Here is a 16,805-nt window from a genome sequence, read left to right as displayed (position 1 = left end):
ATGAACACACATAATTTTTTCTACATCAGAATCTGGAGTTTACCTGATTGGGATAATTGTTAATCTCCAGTTTCAATCCAACTTCACATAACAAAAACGTAGGACATGTCAAGTTTTTGATGCCTCATCCCTGGAAGTGTTAAAGGCCAGGCTGGACAAGGTGCTGAGCAATCTGGTCTAGTGGAAGGTGTCCGTGCCTATGGAATGGGAGTTGGAATTAGATGATCTTTAAGGTCCCTTCCAATCCAAATCATTCTATGGTAAAAAAACCACTTCATTTTCCTTTAAATGCAGATTATTTAATATCTTTTACTAACATCTAAGTAATCTCTCTATTTTCCTTTTGAAAAGGTTTCAGTTACTCATGTATTTTTCACCCTTTCCTTTCCATTTCTTGCTTTTCCTCTCTGTTTCCTTTGTACTGTTGTTCAGTGTTATGAAACTTGGAGAAATCTGTGTGATTCCTCTGTATTGTTTTCCTTTACCATAAAGAAAGACAATTTGATTTTCCATAGTGGTTGCCAACCAGGGTGTTCCCATACACAGAATTCAACTGCAGCTCATTCCTTAATTCTTTCTTCTTCATTTTGCCTTTCCTGCCACTCCAAGTTGTTTATAACTATTAAGGCTTCAAGCTGGGAGAGGTTTCCCCAGCTCCTCTCTTCGCCCTTTTAGCTCTGAGTAGCAATAAAAAGCCAAGAGTTTAAGAAAACTTTATGGTTTTATTTTCAGTCATATTTTGATTTCATTCTCTAAGATTTTTTTTGCTGCCAATTGCTTCAGTATTTTGCACTAGAAACCTCCTGTAAGGTGAAGTCAATGAAAGCCTTTCAGTTGAAGTTTGTGGGCTTTAAAGTCAGGCCTAATTTAACAGCTGAGCCAGACCAAATCATAGATCCACAGTGGATCTATGGGTTGTTCTTTGGCACAGACACACACAAGCTGCAGAGCAATTAAACATGTATTTATAACTTAGGTTGAATGTAAGTCACACACTCAAGAATTCCAATGCTTTGTTGACTATAACCTTTCCCACAGGAAGATTTACAGAAGGATGAAGTGTCAACTTCACATTTGTTGCCTCTCCTATTTGTGCTGGGAGAGGCACAGCCTTTAAATCTGGTTTATTATTGAAATGTTGAGCCATCTCTCCTCTCTTCCTTTCTCCCTGTGCTATTTAAGCTAGGAGCTTTGTTTGAACAAGAGCTCTTTAACCTCATCATAGCAATGTTTTTTCTCCTTTCAAACTTGTGATTAATTAATATAAACTCCAGGGATCTTGGTGGCCCTGCCTTGAGAGGACCTGGCAGTTTGCCTTTTGGTGAAGACAGCTAAGGAGGAAACAGTCTCCAAACAGAGCTGGGACTGCTCAGCCTGGAGAAGAGAAGGCTGAGGTATGACCTTATTGATGTGTGTAAATCACTGGAGGGAGGGTGCAGAGGTGACACAGCCAGGCTCTTCCAGTGCTCGGGGACAGGACAAGAGTCAATGGGCAAAACCTGAACCACAGAAACACCAGGAAACACATTTACTGTGAGGGTGAGCAAGCACTGGAAACCTTTTTTCTGGGAGATTGTGGAGTCTCCACCCCTGAAGTTATTCAAAATCTGTCTGGACAATTCACAGAATCATAGAATATTTTGGGTTGGAAGGGATCTTAAAGATTGTCTCATTCCAACCCCACTGCCATGGGCAGGGATGCCATCCACCAGATCAAGTTGCTTAAAGTCCCATCCAACCTGACCTTGGCAACTGGCTCTGGGTGGTCCTGCCTGAGCAGAAGGGTTGGAACAAATGATCTCTGGAGGTTCCTTCCAATCTCAACCATCCTGTGACTCTGTGAAATATGTCCATTAATCCAGTGCTTCCATGAAGCACATCAGCCCTGAAATGTCAGGATGACAAGTGCCTTTGAGGGCACTCTAGAATGAATATGTGCTGTCAAAACTGTAAAAAAAAGTCACAAGTCATATTAGATTAGGTCCCCCACCTCCAGTGAGGTTCCTAATTTGTTTTGCACCCCAAATATCATCAAATTTTGATCAATTTGTTAAATGTCTTTCCTCACTTATGAAGCTTCTCATCTCATCCTTCTTTGCTCTCCTATTTCTCTAATAAGAAATAAACGTTTCTTTTGCAGGGCCAATTTCTTTGAACTGAAAAATAAACCTGTAACTTGGGGCATGCTTGGAAGTGTTTACAGATGCTCAGTAACCCCGTGAAGACTCTCATGTCCCTTTGAATTTAATGGAAGTTGACACCGAATTCAATGAAGTGTGAATTTCCCTCTCGATTTCAGGAGCTCTTTCTCTGGATTTATTATGCCTGTGATTTCACACAGTGTCTGTAAATAGTGTTATAATACAGCCACCAACTCAGCCATAGGATTTCAATTTAGAGACCAAAGTCTTTTGCCATTAGCTGCCTCCAGTCCTCATGTGGGATGGATAATCTGGATTTAACACTCTTGAGGACTGTCTTTTATTACTAATTTGTTTCATTTATTTTTTGAGCGATTTCTTATTATTAGAAAGGGTGAATCCTCTGCTTTATAGATGCCCTTTCCCTGGAAGCGTTCAATGCAAGTTTGAGTGGATGTCTGAGCAACCTGGTCTGGTGGAAGCTGTCCCTGCCCATGGCAGGGCAAGTAGAAACAGATGATTTTTAAGGTCTCTTCTAACCCTATGATATCAATAACATACTATAAGACAAGACTAACTGCTGCACAAAGGTCTTACAAACCAGAGAGATCTCAGCAGTTCCTGAGGGTCTGTGTTGGGATCAGTGACATGGTAACAAACCTCGTGGTGGGACAACAGACCCACTGCTCCAAACTTCTCCCCATCCCATGACCAGCAACATGTGACACTGCCAAGTCCAGTCCTGTGGAGATCACCCAGCTATGGCTTCAAAATCATTGTGGTTAAATGCCTTAGAGATGTGTAACAGAAGGCTTAAGAGTAGAGATTTGGTTTTTTTTTAATCTCGTGTGTGTGAGTAAATTGCCATCAACAGGATCACTGCAATCCTGGATCATGTGCAGGACAGGATATTTGGGCTGTAAGTTCCCCCTGCAGAGCTGGCTGGGGGAGATTTAGCTCGTTATCCCTCTAATCCCACTGCAAGCAGGTGCCTGGAAGGAAATGGAGTCAGATATCTGATTACTGTGTGCTCTGGGGAGTGAGCACAGGAGTTATGCCGGGGCAGAGGCGAGCGGGAAATGAAGGGAATGGCGGGAAATGGCAGGGAATAGCAGGAATGCCTCTGCCCTGGGTCATGTCCCAGAGTGAAGCATCTCCTCCCCAGCCTGGCACAGTAACAGAGCTGTCCCTCAGCCAGCAAAGGAGCTGAGGGCTTGCAGACAGGCAAAGGTGCTGTGCTGGCAGGCAGCAAAACCTCCTCTGTAGGAGCCCAAACCCAGCTTTCAGCAGAAGGAAGCTCGGTAAATTTGAATCACAAACCTTGGCAAACAAGGCTGACAAACATCTTGTGATTCAAGAAATTCGGACCTTTGTCCTGAGGCCTGTTGATGTGCAACCCGGAGATATAAGAACTTTTTGATATGATTGTTAAAACCATGTCTAAACCCCTGCAATCCCTCTATCCCCCATGTAATCCTGCTTGAAGAAAAATTAACTATTTGGAAATTGCAGAAAAAACCTGTGTAACTCCCCAATTAACATAGGTTCTCCCCTTCATTAACATGTTTAGCCCCAAATGCCTTTAAAATTGTGTTCTCGTGTTCAATAAAGCATTCCAGTTTTCCCCATGCTGGAATCGTGTCTAGCTTTTATTTTTCAGACCGCCACTCTCCTCTGTGCTTCAGGGGTGAGAGAGAGGGGAGCAAATGGAAGAGCTGCCACCTCCTGGCCTCTGCCAGGACAACTGCCCTTCTAAACTGCTTTTATGGGTTTGGTTTCAGCGAGCATCTCTGCAGCACGGCTCTATTAAAATCAACTGACTGTACTGGTGCTTAAAGCTACCCACAGAAATCAGTGCTCTGCTGAAAAAGGATGGACTTAAGCCGAAGCACTTTGCTGCAGAAAGCTCCGAGTCACTATTTTAACAGGGCTCTGCAATTTCCCGGAGTTTAATGGGAGGCACCTCCTTGTGCCTCCAATTCTGAGCAGCCCCATACATATCACTGGGAAGACTGTGCTCATCCTATGCCTCACAACATCTTATTATGAAATTATAATGCCACTCCATAACCTTGCTGGAGGGAGAGTTTGGAGCTAACACAGGAAGGCTGGTCTCCCATACTGATGAACAAATATTTTAAAGCAGATCTCTCTGAATGTCCACCTCGGTGCAGACAGGATTTCTGTTGGTTTTCTTAAGAGAGCTGGAGTTTATATTTTTAAATATTGCCAGTCTCAAAGTCTGCTCAGAATATTAGAAACTTAGTTCTTGGGGGTTTTATCTTATATGGCATTTGTCACGTTGCCCAATCACATTGTTTACACATTTCAGCCCCAAAATTGCATAAGATTATGGACTGCAGAGCAATCTCTGGGAAATATTTTGCCTGTTTGTTTGCTTCTGATAAAAATTTGCAAAAAACCCCAAACCTTTAGATCCACTGCCAGTCAAAAAGCATTAAAATATAAAATTAAAGAGTCGGGGTTTTCAAAAAGCCTAATCTGGTCTGAGCTATTCAAATCAAACTTCACCAGTGCAATAAACAGCCCAGACATTCCCTGGGAGTCTGATAAAACCTGCTGACGTGTGCAGGGAACTTGTGTGCTGCAGGAATATTGTAACCACTCCATCACTGCTACTGCTGCATATACAGGCCTAGAGCCAGCCTGGAAATGTTCAGGCAAGATATTCCCAGCCTGGTTGACAATAACCACTTGTCTCATGTAAAATATCCATGTAGACTCCATTCTGTGCTCATCCAGGCACAGCAGTTTCTTTTCCCAAGCTGTGATATTCAGGATGTCACACTGCCTGAGTAACTTCCAAATATGTGCAAGTGGAGGGAGAAGGAAAATCTATGGAAAGCTGTAAAAACATTATGGGCAGTCCCTGAAGTAACTGAAATAACTCTGTAAGAATTATTCTCCCTTTCTTCAGCAGTCCCAACCTTTCTATTTCAGTAGCAAAAAAAGGTATTTTTGGAAAGCAGACTGACATAATTACAGCACACAGAAACCTGTAAGAAATGGTAGAATAGCACGAAAAAAAAGCCACTGGGAGCAACACACACAAAGGAAAAAAGAAAATAATGTTATTTGTACAAAGTTTTTGTGTAACAAATGCAGAGAGAACTCTGCTGAGTAAAGTCAGTGCAGAACTGTCCTGCTGATCTGGGCTCTTTATTAGGAAGATTTTAATGAGGACACTCATAATGTGATCCATGTTATTTGCTCTGTAACTGCTCTCTGTGTGTGTAGAACTTATGGAAGACTTTAGATTTTGCTTAGAAGTTGGTTAACATAATCTGCATTATTTTAAGGGATGAGCACAATGGCACTGTTAGGTTTGGGCTTTGCAGCAATGTTGGGAAGGTGATTTCCAGAGCAGGTGAAAATCAGCAAATGGGCTTGTAAAATGCAGGAACATCCTTGGAGTTTGTATAACTCCAACTCTCATTCCACACTTCCTCTTACTTAAGCAAAAGGAAAGGGAAGGGGAAGGGAAAATACTTTTTGAGCAAAGATTCCTGGTGTTGATAACTTGTGTACCTGGATAACAGCCCATCTCGTTTTCCAGAGGGCTGGCCTTGGCATGGAGCTGAGGGACAGCTCTGCTCTCCTTCACCCACTGATCCCAGTAACTTGAGCAGTTCCATGTTTTCTTAAAGTCCTTTCAAGTGGAGCTCAGTTCCCTTCACACCTCATTTCTGGAGTGGTTTCTGTTCCCTCCACGTGCTGGTGGGAAGCAGCTGCAACATTCCTGCTCCACTCCAACTTTCCTGGGAGCTCCCTCAGTGCCCTCCCTTCATCCCAGGATGTTTTACAAAGGACACCAGGACAGAGGAATGGCACGTCTCGAACTGCAGGAGGAAACCTGGGGGTGCTGAGGTTCCTGTTTGATCTGTCACACCATCCCCACTGACACTGCCCTGCCTTGGTCTGACCCACAGGGAGGAGCAGAAGAAATAAAAGTCCAATTTAGCATTCCTGCAGGGAGGAATGCTGTGCACACAGCTGGAACACAGCAGGCTCAGGCCAGGCCCAGCCTCCTGGATACTAAAAGCAGAGAGAATAGTGAGTTGAACAAGTTCATTATTTGAGATGTAAACTGGGCTTTCCAATTAATTTTCCCTTTCTCTGGTGCAAGCCCTGGCTCACTTGACCTGTGTATTCTCTGACAGGAACACCACAGATAAGCCTCTCACTGCCAGTGGCCTTGGTTATCTGTGTCTGTTTAGGAATAGAAATGTTCTATCAGGATCTGAAAAAAAAGGTCTGCTTAATGTCAGGGTCTGTAGCAAATTATGGCATGAGAAAAGGAGAACGTTTCTGATATGATTTTCTTTTTTAAAATAAATTATAGCAGGAGAGATGAAAAGCTGTTTCCCAGAGATAAATATACAAATAAAATTTTGCTAGCCATGGAGATCATGGAATAAAGATAATCACAGGATCATTAAGATTGGAAAAAAGCTCTGAGATCATCCAGTCCACCCTGTGTCCCATCCCCACCTTGTCCCTCAGCCCCTTCCAATACCCTTTTATTGAAGAAATTCCTCCTGATGTCCCACCTGACCCTCCCCTGGCACAGCTGGAGGCCGTTCCCTCTCCTCCTGCCCCTTGTTCCCTGGGAGCAGAGCCTGACCCCCCCCCCGGCTCCCCCCTCCTGTCAGGGAGTTGCAGAGCCAGAAGGTCCCCCCTGAGCCTCCTTTTCTCCAGCAGGACCACGAACAGTCTGGGACCAAGAGCTGACACCTCTGTATTTGACCTGTGCTTTGTACAGGGCTTTTTAAGAGGGTAAATATTTACCAAGCTGTAGAGAGAGCAGAGCAAAACAAGGAGGGCTTTGCCTTTCAGGTGTGCATCAAATTGAACTTTCCATAAAATTTTCCAGATGGGCAGAATCTTCATCATTCACAAATTATCCCTGTGTTTTCTGGGCCCAATTCCCCTGCGGAATTCTTGTTTCTCTGCATCCTGATAGATCTGTTCCTGTCTACCCTTCACGCATTTCAATTTCTATAACATTTTTACATTACATATAAGATAACTGTAATCTGTGAAGGGATGGTTAGATCAAGAGGAGGATGAGATTATTCTCTTTGCTTGTCAGAACAAACAGAAATAGCATTTCTTTTTTTCTGCTTGTGGACTGGCAATGGGTGATAGAAACACAGCAAGTATATTCATTTTTCTGTCTCTTGAAGCTAGATTTGGTTCTTGTGAAAAGTTCTCAGTGCCTTCTAGCTGGTAGAAGAGTTTGGTCTCAAATATATTAGAGTCACTTGTAACTATTAAAGGGAAAAAAGAAAAAGCAGTGGCAGCAATAAAAATGCTGACAATAACACAGTGTCTTAGTCCGCTGAGATTTGGCAATAATCAATACATGATGCCCTCTCTAAAAATACTTTGGCTTTTGGCAGCTTTCAAAATGTTCCTCCCCATAGGTGTAGATTAGACAAGTTGAAAAAAACTCAGGGAAACTTTTGAGAAATTACTGAAAGAGCAATAAATATTTAAATGTGAGAAATTCACAGAACACCTCCAGCTGGGCAGGAGCAGACAATATTCCAGGCCTGCAATAGCATAGAAAATCAATAGGATAGAGGCCATGGGTGTTCCTGCTGCAAATGTAATACCAGTTGCTTTATCTTCAGGCAAGAAGCAAAGTTTATTGCTAACACTGGGGACCTTCCTTTTTCTTGGCTGTGTGAATAAGGAGTGTCTCCACTGAACCCGAGAAAATTATCTCAGTTAGTGGAAAATCAGCTCCTGGTTTTGCAGAAATGAGGTGTTGAGAATGTGTGTGGTAAACTTCAGCAACTCTATTGAAGAGTAGCACAGTGGTGGTTTTTCCCTTGGTGTTTGGTACAAAGGGTCAGGGAGCATCATCAGAGCTCTCTAAATGTCCTCTATTGAGGAAAAACCAGCAAATCAAACAGTGCTGGGGTTAGTACCTCGCTCAAATTTAATCATTGTTTATAAAACAGGGTGGTTTGAAGTATTTAGACTAATTTATCCACACACTTCTCTTCATTCTTTTGAACTTCAATGTAATCCTCACTTTTGGAGCACCAAATGTTTTCCTCGCAGTGTTTTTCATGTGGTTCTTCACTTCAGATTTCAATTACCAGGACGAGAACTGTCTTCATAACACTCTCTGTCCATGTAAAACCAAATCTTACACCACAGGATGGAGCACCAGCTGAAATCCAAGTCCTTGACAACTTGAGGCTCATTTTCTTCAGAAACATTATCCCCAAAATGCCATGATTGTTCATGCCTGTGTTTGATTAATATGGTGTCACCTTGCCACATTTATCAGCTCACATGAAGCAAATCCTTCAGCTCATGCAACATCAAACCTTTGGGATCTCTCTCCCTTTAAAGAACACTTGATATTTTTAGGAGTTCCCCCTGCACCCTTAAAGAGCTCCCATGTAGGTGTGAAGAGAACACTGATTTTGCAGGGTAGTTACAAACTGTGTATGAGAATGTTGTGCTGCACGACCTCAACAGGGCTTTGAGTGAGCTCAGGAATTGCCCAAAAATAGAGTTTGCTGCAGGAATCCCAAATGGAAAGATGGTTTCATGTCCTCCTGTGTTTTAACACCAAATACCACATTTGTGTAAATAACAAGGGTGATAAAACATTATCTAACAAACGCAGAGTAGGAAGTTCAGACAAATATTTCTTGGTGTGAGATTGGAATTGTAGATTCCAAAAAGACGACTGCAGAAAGAAAAGATGATTATTTGATCCACTAAAATATCTTTAATTCTTTTTTCATAGTTAGATGGAACAGCAAAAGTTTTTAATATTCAGCAAATCTCTTGATGGCTGTAGAGCCTTCATGACTTATCAGAAGTTCCTTAATGGAGCATTTGTGTACAGTTTTTTAGTGCATGGTTAGTCACAAATACACAAAATAAGAGGGGAAAACAGGGTCTGTTGGCAATAACTGCAATCTGTTGGATGTAAATGGTCCCATTGTGTGCCAGGCTACCAACACTTTTGCCTCAGATCATGTTGTTTTACATTTACAGCAAGTATTTGTTTTCATCAGATAAATGTAAGTAACATAATCATGAGGCAATGAAAGCAGTAGCTTGGTATTTTCTGCTTTTTTTTTTTTTTAGTGCAGCTGGTTTTTACCCTTTTTTGCTGTCTAAGAGAATCAACTTGAGAATTCTGACTGTGAAGGATTCTCTTTTCCCCATGACTAATGGCACTGGTGGTTAATAAAGACCTGAAAAGCTTTTATTAATGGAATATCTTTTATTGCCTGGCTTTTATTCATTTTTCACACACGTATAAAAGAGAGCAAAGAGGAAAAAAAGCCACCAAAACGTACATGAACACAGAAATAACCCATAAAGTCTTACAACAAGATTGTTGAGGTAATAGAGATAACATTTTTAGTCTGTGAGGATGGAAGGTGAAGAAACATAGATCCTTTGGGAAAGAAAAGTTCCCTTTAAACCTTTCCCCACACTTCCTGTAGCACAATGAACTTTGGGCTGTAACATTATTTAGCTGTAACATAACTTATTGTGGCAGTAACTCCAGCTCTGCTGTCTCCAGGGCCACATACTTCCTAGGATACTACATCCAAGAAATATTTTGGTCGGGGTATAGATTATACCAAGCACAGAGGAGGTACCATATGTGTGCTCTACAATCACCTCTAGCTCACAGAGGTCTAAGAAAATAGAGGTTTTTTTCATATCCTGATATGTCACTTATTTATAGAGTCGACCTGACAACACTTGGAAATAATATAAAAACTGGAGGATTCAACCCAGCACATTAAAGGCAACATCATAAAATCATAGAGTGGTTCGGGTTGGAAGGGACCTTAAGGATCATCCAGTTCCAACCCTTGCCACAAGCAGGGAATATACTCGAGTTTCCCTTTCAAACAATGTTTTGCAGGAATTGTTCCTCATGGCTCCATCCCAGTACTCTTAGGGGAAATTTTGGATGGCATCCTCATACCTGCAGACCACCTCTCCTAAAAAGCTCCGGGGATTTACAGTTTGAGTGGGTATCTAAAGTGCCTGCAGTTCATCTGGGGAAGAAAATGAGAAGGGAAAGCAATTTATTACTCCCCTGGGGGTTGTGTGTTCCTGCCTAGGTAAGTTTGTTTAACAGAAAATTAATTGGCCTGCAGTTATGCAAACCAAAGTGAGCAGTAACAGGCTTTATGGGGCCAAAAAACACCATGTGGCAAGGGCTGTGTACAGACATTTCCCAAAAACTTGTATAATCAGGTGTTGTTGTCCACTTTCCAGCATTTTTTGCCTTCTCTTGTTCCTGAATTTATCCACGGATCTGATCCAGTACGCAACACATTTTAAAAATACATGATAAATCACAAAGGACTAAATATATACCATAAATGCCATAAATATACCCCTTTTATCCACCTCCTCTTGAAAAAATGATGAGAATGAAAAGAGTGGGTAAAATAAGGCCTTGCAACAAACCCAGAGCAAGAGGGAATAAATGAGGCCATAATCTCATCCTGAATTTGAAAGTTCAACAAGAGCAACTAGCACAAGAAATAGAAAAGAACTAGAAGGAGTAGAAGTAGGTCTCATTTAAAAGCACATTCCAGTCAAAAATACCTCCCAAGCTTCATGTCAGCCTTGTAGTTTTCCTCTAAAAAAAGAAATCAAGCAAGCAATAGTTATTTAATAACAAAGAGTGACCTATTTTGGGAGTGAAATTAATATGGAAGTGTTCTTCTGAGAATAGGAAGAGTTTTCATGAAGTTTTCTCCACTATTTTATGGATTAATTCTATGATGAGCGCTTAATAATTCTTATTTTGGCTCTCTCTGGGTATCTCAGAATCCAAACTAAATTTCTGGTATTTTGGCTTCCTCTAGGGCTGAAACCTGCCTGATTATGTACTAAGAATTAAATTCCTACTAACAATATTTCCACATTACATATATTATTTTTAGAACAAGTTTCTGCACACTCACCCCTTCACACAAGACCTTCAGAACATCAGAAATGTTTGGATTCAATAAAAAATGATGCAGATCCAATGGAGTTCATCAGGTAGACCAAGGAGAGCTCCTGATTTAGCAAGCCCAGATTTTGGAATGGTGACAGCAGAGAGTCTGTCCATTAAAAAAAAAATATATATAATTAAAGAATAGTGACTGACTTCTATAGAAGAATGATCTTATGGAATTTTGTTAGAGATTAGTGACTGATTGGCTTTGCCACATCATTCTCTGCTCTATCAAATTATCTTTAAGCTTTGCAGGAGATGTGCCAGCCTCAAATGTTATTCTGATACATTGCTGGAGGTCGGCTGTTTTCCAAAATAGAAGTGCAATTAATCATTATTAGCATAAAGAAGCTGCTGATGTTGTTCATTAATAATATGATTTTAATGTTAATAAAACAATCACTGTAACACTGAATCTATTGAGTGCAGCGTGGTGAATATATTGTGCCTTGCATAAGCAATGAATGTGATTTACCAACTCGAGTGTACAACACAGGGTTTGGGGGTAAAAATAACATGATTAGAGAATGGAAAATGGTTTTCTGAGATGAAATTTTTGCCATTTTCCCTTTAATTTCTTTCAAAAAACAAGAGAGGCTCTGTGTTCAAAGAACAAACAAAGATTCAGCTTTTTTTGGTAGAAGTATTAAAGGATGATTAGCAACAGGAAATAATGCAGCTGTGTTGTGTCTTTGCTGTCCAATAACACAATATTTCTTGTAACAACTTTAAAAATGTACCTAGGACTGTTTGTAAGAAGATCTTGAATCAAATTACTATTTGGATTTTTTTGCCTTTATCTCTGCCTTTCTCCAGCAGCTCCATCCTTCTTCCTGATTAGCCTGCATACACAAACACATCTACTCCCTGGACAATCCCTCTTTTTATCTGCAAACATTTTCCTGAACGCTGATAATTTAAAAATTATTTCCATGCACATTTGTCTTAATAAAACATTGCTCAAACACCACCAGCCCCAGTCCTAAAAAAACGAGTGCTGAGGCAAAGAAATACCAGAGCAACCTAATTTAACCACAACACTTTGCACAACATTTGCCATTCATTTAACACTATTTTCAAGGGTCTTGGTTCCACAACACTGCCCTGACTCATCATTACCTCTTGTGGCATTTAATGATATTAAATGGTGGTGAAGCTTTAGTTTAAACACGGGTCTTCCATCAAATGCACAGGTTCAAGAAGAGGCACAGAGGGGTTAGAAATGCAGAAGGAAGGGACCTGCAGGGGGAAATGGCAGACACTGAACTTTGTATTAGGTAGTTCTGAGGGATTTGGGGGTTTTTTGCTGAGTAGTTTCTTTAAACCTTATTTTTAAATTCCCTTTTTCTCCCCTGTCATGCTTATGATTTCTTTTTAGATAATCAGACAATCACAGACTGGTTTGGGTTGGAAGAGACCTTAAAGCCCATCCAGTCCCAACCCCTGCCATGGGCAGGGACACCTTCCACTTGCCCAGGTTGCTCCAAGCCCTGTCCAACCTGGCCTTGGACACTTTCAGGGATGGGGCAGCCACAGCTTCTCTAGGCAGCCTGTGCCAGAGCCTCCCCACCCTCACAGGGAAGAATTCCTTCCCAATATCCCATCTATCCCTGTCCTCTGGCAGTTTGAAGCCATTGCCCCCTGTCTTGTCACTACACACTCCTGTAAATCGTCTCTCTAAATAACTATGTAGTAAAGATAGCCCAGAAAAACTGCATATTCAAAAACTCAGAGCAAAGATAAAAATAAAAGTGGGTGGGTTTTTGTTTAGCACTTTATCCCTTGGTAATAAGGGTTAGAAATAGGATTTATCAGATAAGCTGTTGCAGGCTCATATTTGATTGCTGAGTTCCACGTGACCTGGAAAGATTCGATCATTTTTTAGTAATCAGGTTTTTGGGAATTGTGTGGAAGGATTTGCAGCCTCTGGATGTGATGCTGATGAGGGCCCTGGATGCTAAAGGGCTCTGGCTTTGCATCTATTACACACACAGACAATGTTTGGATTCAAAATAATTTCTGTGCTTCGTGCATAATCTCCTGACACGGAGAGGACTGGAAGTTCAAAGGCCTCTATTCTCTTTCACTGCTTTTATTACAGGCTAGAAATTTTGTTTAGCCAAAAGATTCCTTAAAGCATAGTAGAGGTGGTGGATAAAAAGGCTGCCACAAATTCATCAGCATTCTCCAAAGTTTTACAACACACTTCTAAATAAAAAGAAAATTAATTAGCTGATGGGCAAACTCAGGAATGCCACATAAATATGTCTGTTTAAATCTCAGTGCTTGGACAGCAGTGGGTTCTGCTGCAAAATACAATAATCTGTCATTCCATGACATTTGGAGAAGTGCAGGATGGAAAGCAACCTCTGTGCTTGTGCCAGACTTTATTTTATGTGGGCCTATTTCAGAGGTTGCTGACTATATATTAAGCAGTGTTGGCAGATAAACACTGATGTTTTATTTTCGTGGAGATTAGGGAGTGACATGCTCTAAAGTCTGGGCAAGTAGATTACTTAAACCACTATTACTTCTTGTGGATTTTTATTAGTATTTGGATTTTCCAGAATCATCATCTTGCTGTTCTCACCCCTCTGTCAACTCTGGCAAGAACTGATACCCAGGTGACTTGGCTGAATAAAATAAGTTTTGCACTTCCCAGGGTACCACTTCACTCCAACTTCATGCTTATGAAAAACTGAGGAGTTTGGGTTGTGGTTTTGGGACAGAGAATCTTTTCTGGAGTTTTTACAAGAATGTGTGGCAAAGAGGGACTATTTATAAGTGGATGTAGGGACAGGACAAAGGGGAACAGTTTCAAACTGAAGCACAGTAAGTTTAGATTAGATACTGGGAATAAATTTGTTACTGAGGGTGAGGGTGGGGAGGCCCTGGCACAGGTTGCCCAGAGAAGCTGTGGCTGCTCCTGGATCCCTGGAAGTGTCCAAGGCTCCAAGGTTGGATGGAGCTTGGAGTAACCTGGGATAATGGGAGGTGTCCCTGCCCGTGGCAGGGGGTGGGACTGGATGATCTTTAAGGTCCCTTCCCACCCAAACCAGTCTGTGGTTCTATGATTCTATGAACACAATAAGGAGATTATTTTTTTTCTGTATTGTCACGAATTAATTGAAATTGTGACATGGCTTGATCCTACTCTTTATCAAGTCAAATATTTAAAAAAAAAAATTTAGTTGTTACAAACTACTGTTGTTTGCCCTTTTAGGGGCATGTCAGATATTATAATCCATTTATCCATAATTTTTGGAAACCTGCAGGCCTAGGCAAAGACAGACCCCCCTTGAGAAAGCTATTTTTGCAAGTAGAATCCCAGAATCATGGAATAGTTTGGATTGGAAGGGACCTTTAATGGGCCTCTAGTCCAAGCCCCTACAATGGGCAGGGACATCCTCACCTAGAGCAGGTTGCTTAGTAACATCCTCACTGCCTTTTGCCTGTAATGAAAGGATCTCCCACCTTCTCTTTGGTGGAAATGTCAACATTCTGATGAAATCCAGCTGAGATCCAACTTTCCACCAAAGGGATGGACATTTGAAATAGGTTTTTTCTGGTTTTTATCCGACATAAATTTCAATAAGGCAAAAGATCAAGCTCCAAATCTGTGCTTGTGTCTTTGCTGTCATCACAAAACCAGTTTGTGTTCCAAGTCCCCAGAGTAAGCAAGGCTGTGCAGCCACCTCTGTCTGCACCAGGCCCACCATCTCCCAGCTGGCTCTGGAGGTGTTTTGTTATTTTATTTTTTTCATTTACTTTCTCTGAGCTCAGTTAAACTGATGGTTTGTGACCATATTGTCCCTTCCATCAAAAACTTGGTATTCAAGGACTATGCTGAAGGACTTACCTCCGAACCAGTTATAGAGAGCCCAAAAAAAAAAATGGTAAATACAATAGCAGATGGTTTATATCAGTTTGACAGCATCGTTTTTGGCCAGCACCCAAAGCTACAAACTTCTGAGCTGGAAGTTGGAGCTGTTGCTGTTTGAAATTGGGAGCAGAGGCTCTGGAAGCTGAAATTCTCCAAAGCTAATCCACACTTATTTGGCTCTCTGAGAGGTTAAAATGGTGCTCCAGGTAGGCCAGTGCCAAAATAAGGTGAAGAACAACTTAAGAAAGTAGCATTTAGTCACCTAAGATGATAGGAATGATGTTTGAAATTAAATATGCAACATAAAATGAGTGAACTTATCATTTAGAAATGCCCAGAGAAGCTTCATTTGCACAGGGGGTTTTTTTTGAGGAAGGACAGGTTAGAGACTTCAGCTATACCACACTTTTACAGAAATGGTTTTCACTTACTATCAAAAGGATTAAAATATTTTAAGCCCTCAGCACGTGTGAGTTGTTTGGGTTGGAAGGTTTTGAAAACACAGCCACGAGCTGGTAGATCATTATCATTTATTGATGACCTGTCTGATGGAGATCAGAGTGTCTGACATTTCAGCTGGCCACAAATATAAAAACTAACCCAGCATGTTCAGAAAGAACAGAGCAAACAAAGAAAAGCAATCTCCTTTTCCAGTTATCTCCAAGAGCAAGTCTTGTAAAGGTATTAAAAGGTTCTGAATCAGGCCCGTGTCAGCAATTCAAATTACTGGTAATTATTGCTGCATCAATGACAGATAGAGCTTGGCTTTACTGTCTTGCAGCATTTGTCATGCACAGACTGAAAAGTGTCCCTCAGATTTCTCAGCTGTCACAGAAGCCCCATCTGTTCCTTCCCTGCCATTAGAAATTAATGGGGTCCTTCAGGAGCTGGAGATTTCCCCCATCTCAGATGTGTTCCTTCATCCCCCCAAAGGAGGATTTTTCTCTCTTCTGCAACTATGGAATGTCCTTGTAAAAGACATTTTACTCTACAGCTGAAGCAAACCACCTCAAGGAAAAATGAAGAGAGAAAAAGTGATTTAACTTGCTTTTCTTTGTGCAAGTCCATCAGAGGGGTCAGTCATGGATGGTCCAGCAGAGCCAGGGAAATAAGAACCAGTCAAGCTTCCCAGGCAGGAAAAACTGGGAAAGCACCTTTTAAGTTTCCTTCTGTGAGTTCCACTTTGCAGCCATGAGTCAAAAAAATCTTTACCTGGTACAAAATTATACAGGATTGAGATTCCCATGGGTGGTGTGATCAAAAAACAGAGATTTGATGTCACCATCAAACTCCCTAATTTTTGATTTATGAACTGATGGGCTTTATTCACAGAGCTTTGGAGTGCTGCTTGTCTCAAGGTGGACCTTTGGCCTTTTTTTGACTGTTAAATAAGACAAATTCTGAAATTCTCTGAGGATGCCTTGATATCTTACCTCCTAAAGGAAGATCCAGTCTTGTGATCCTTGTCTGGGATAGTTCACATCCTTTGAAGAGAGGGGAATTTCCTCCTCTGCCAGATTTCTTCTTTATCCTTGGCAAGTACATGGTACCAGAGAGGTGAATTAACTTTAATTTAAATTCTCCACCAGAACTGTTTTACCAGGCTAAATAGTAAAACCAGCAGACAAGAAATCCAAGGAAATACATTCAAGGAAATTCAAGGAAAATATATACAGGAAGAGAATGAGAGGTCTCAAATTTGTAAGCAAAGTGGCTTTTTCAGTGGAAAATTAGGACTTTGTCTTCAATTCTG

At 41.2% G+C, this 16,805-nt stretch overlaps 1 long non-coding RNA gene across 1 annotated transcript in view; it reads left to right on the top strand.

Moving 5' to 3' along the window:
• The window catches only part of LOC135419436 (uncharacterized), a 522,870-nt gene that overhangs the window by 403,439 nt on the left and 102,626 nt on the right, over positions 1 to 16,805 (top strand). The window lies entirely within an intron of this gene.

Source organism: Pseudopipra pipra, chromosome 10 (genome assembly GCF_036250125.1).
Source record: "Pseudopipra pipra isolate bDixPip1 chromosome 10, bDixPip1.hap1, whole genome shotgun sequence".
In the NCBI taxonomy this organism is placed as follows: Eukaryota; Metazoa; Chordata; class Aves; order Passeriformes; family Pipridae; genus Pseudopipra; species Pseudopipra pipra.
This window is presented reverse-complemented; position numbering and strand designations above follow the sequence as displayed.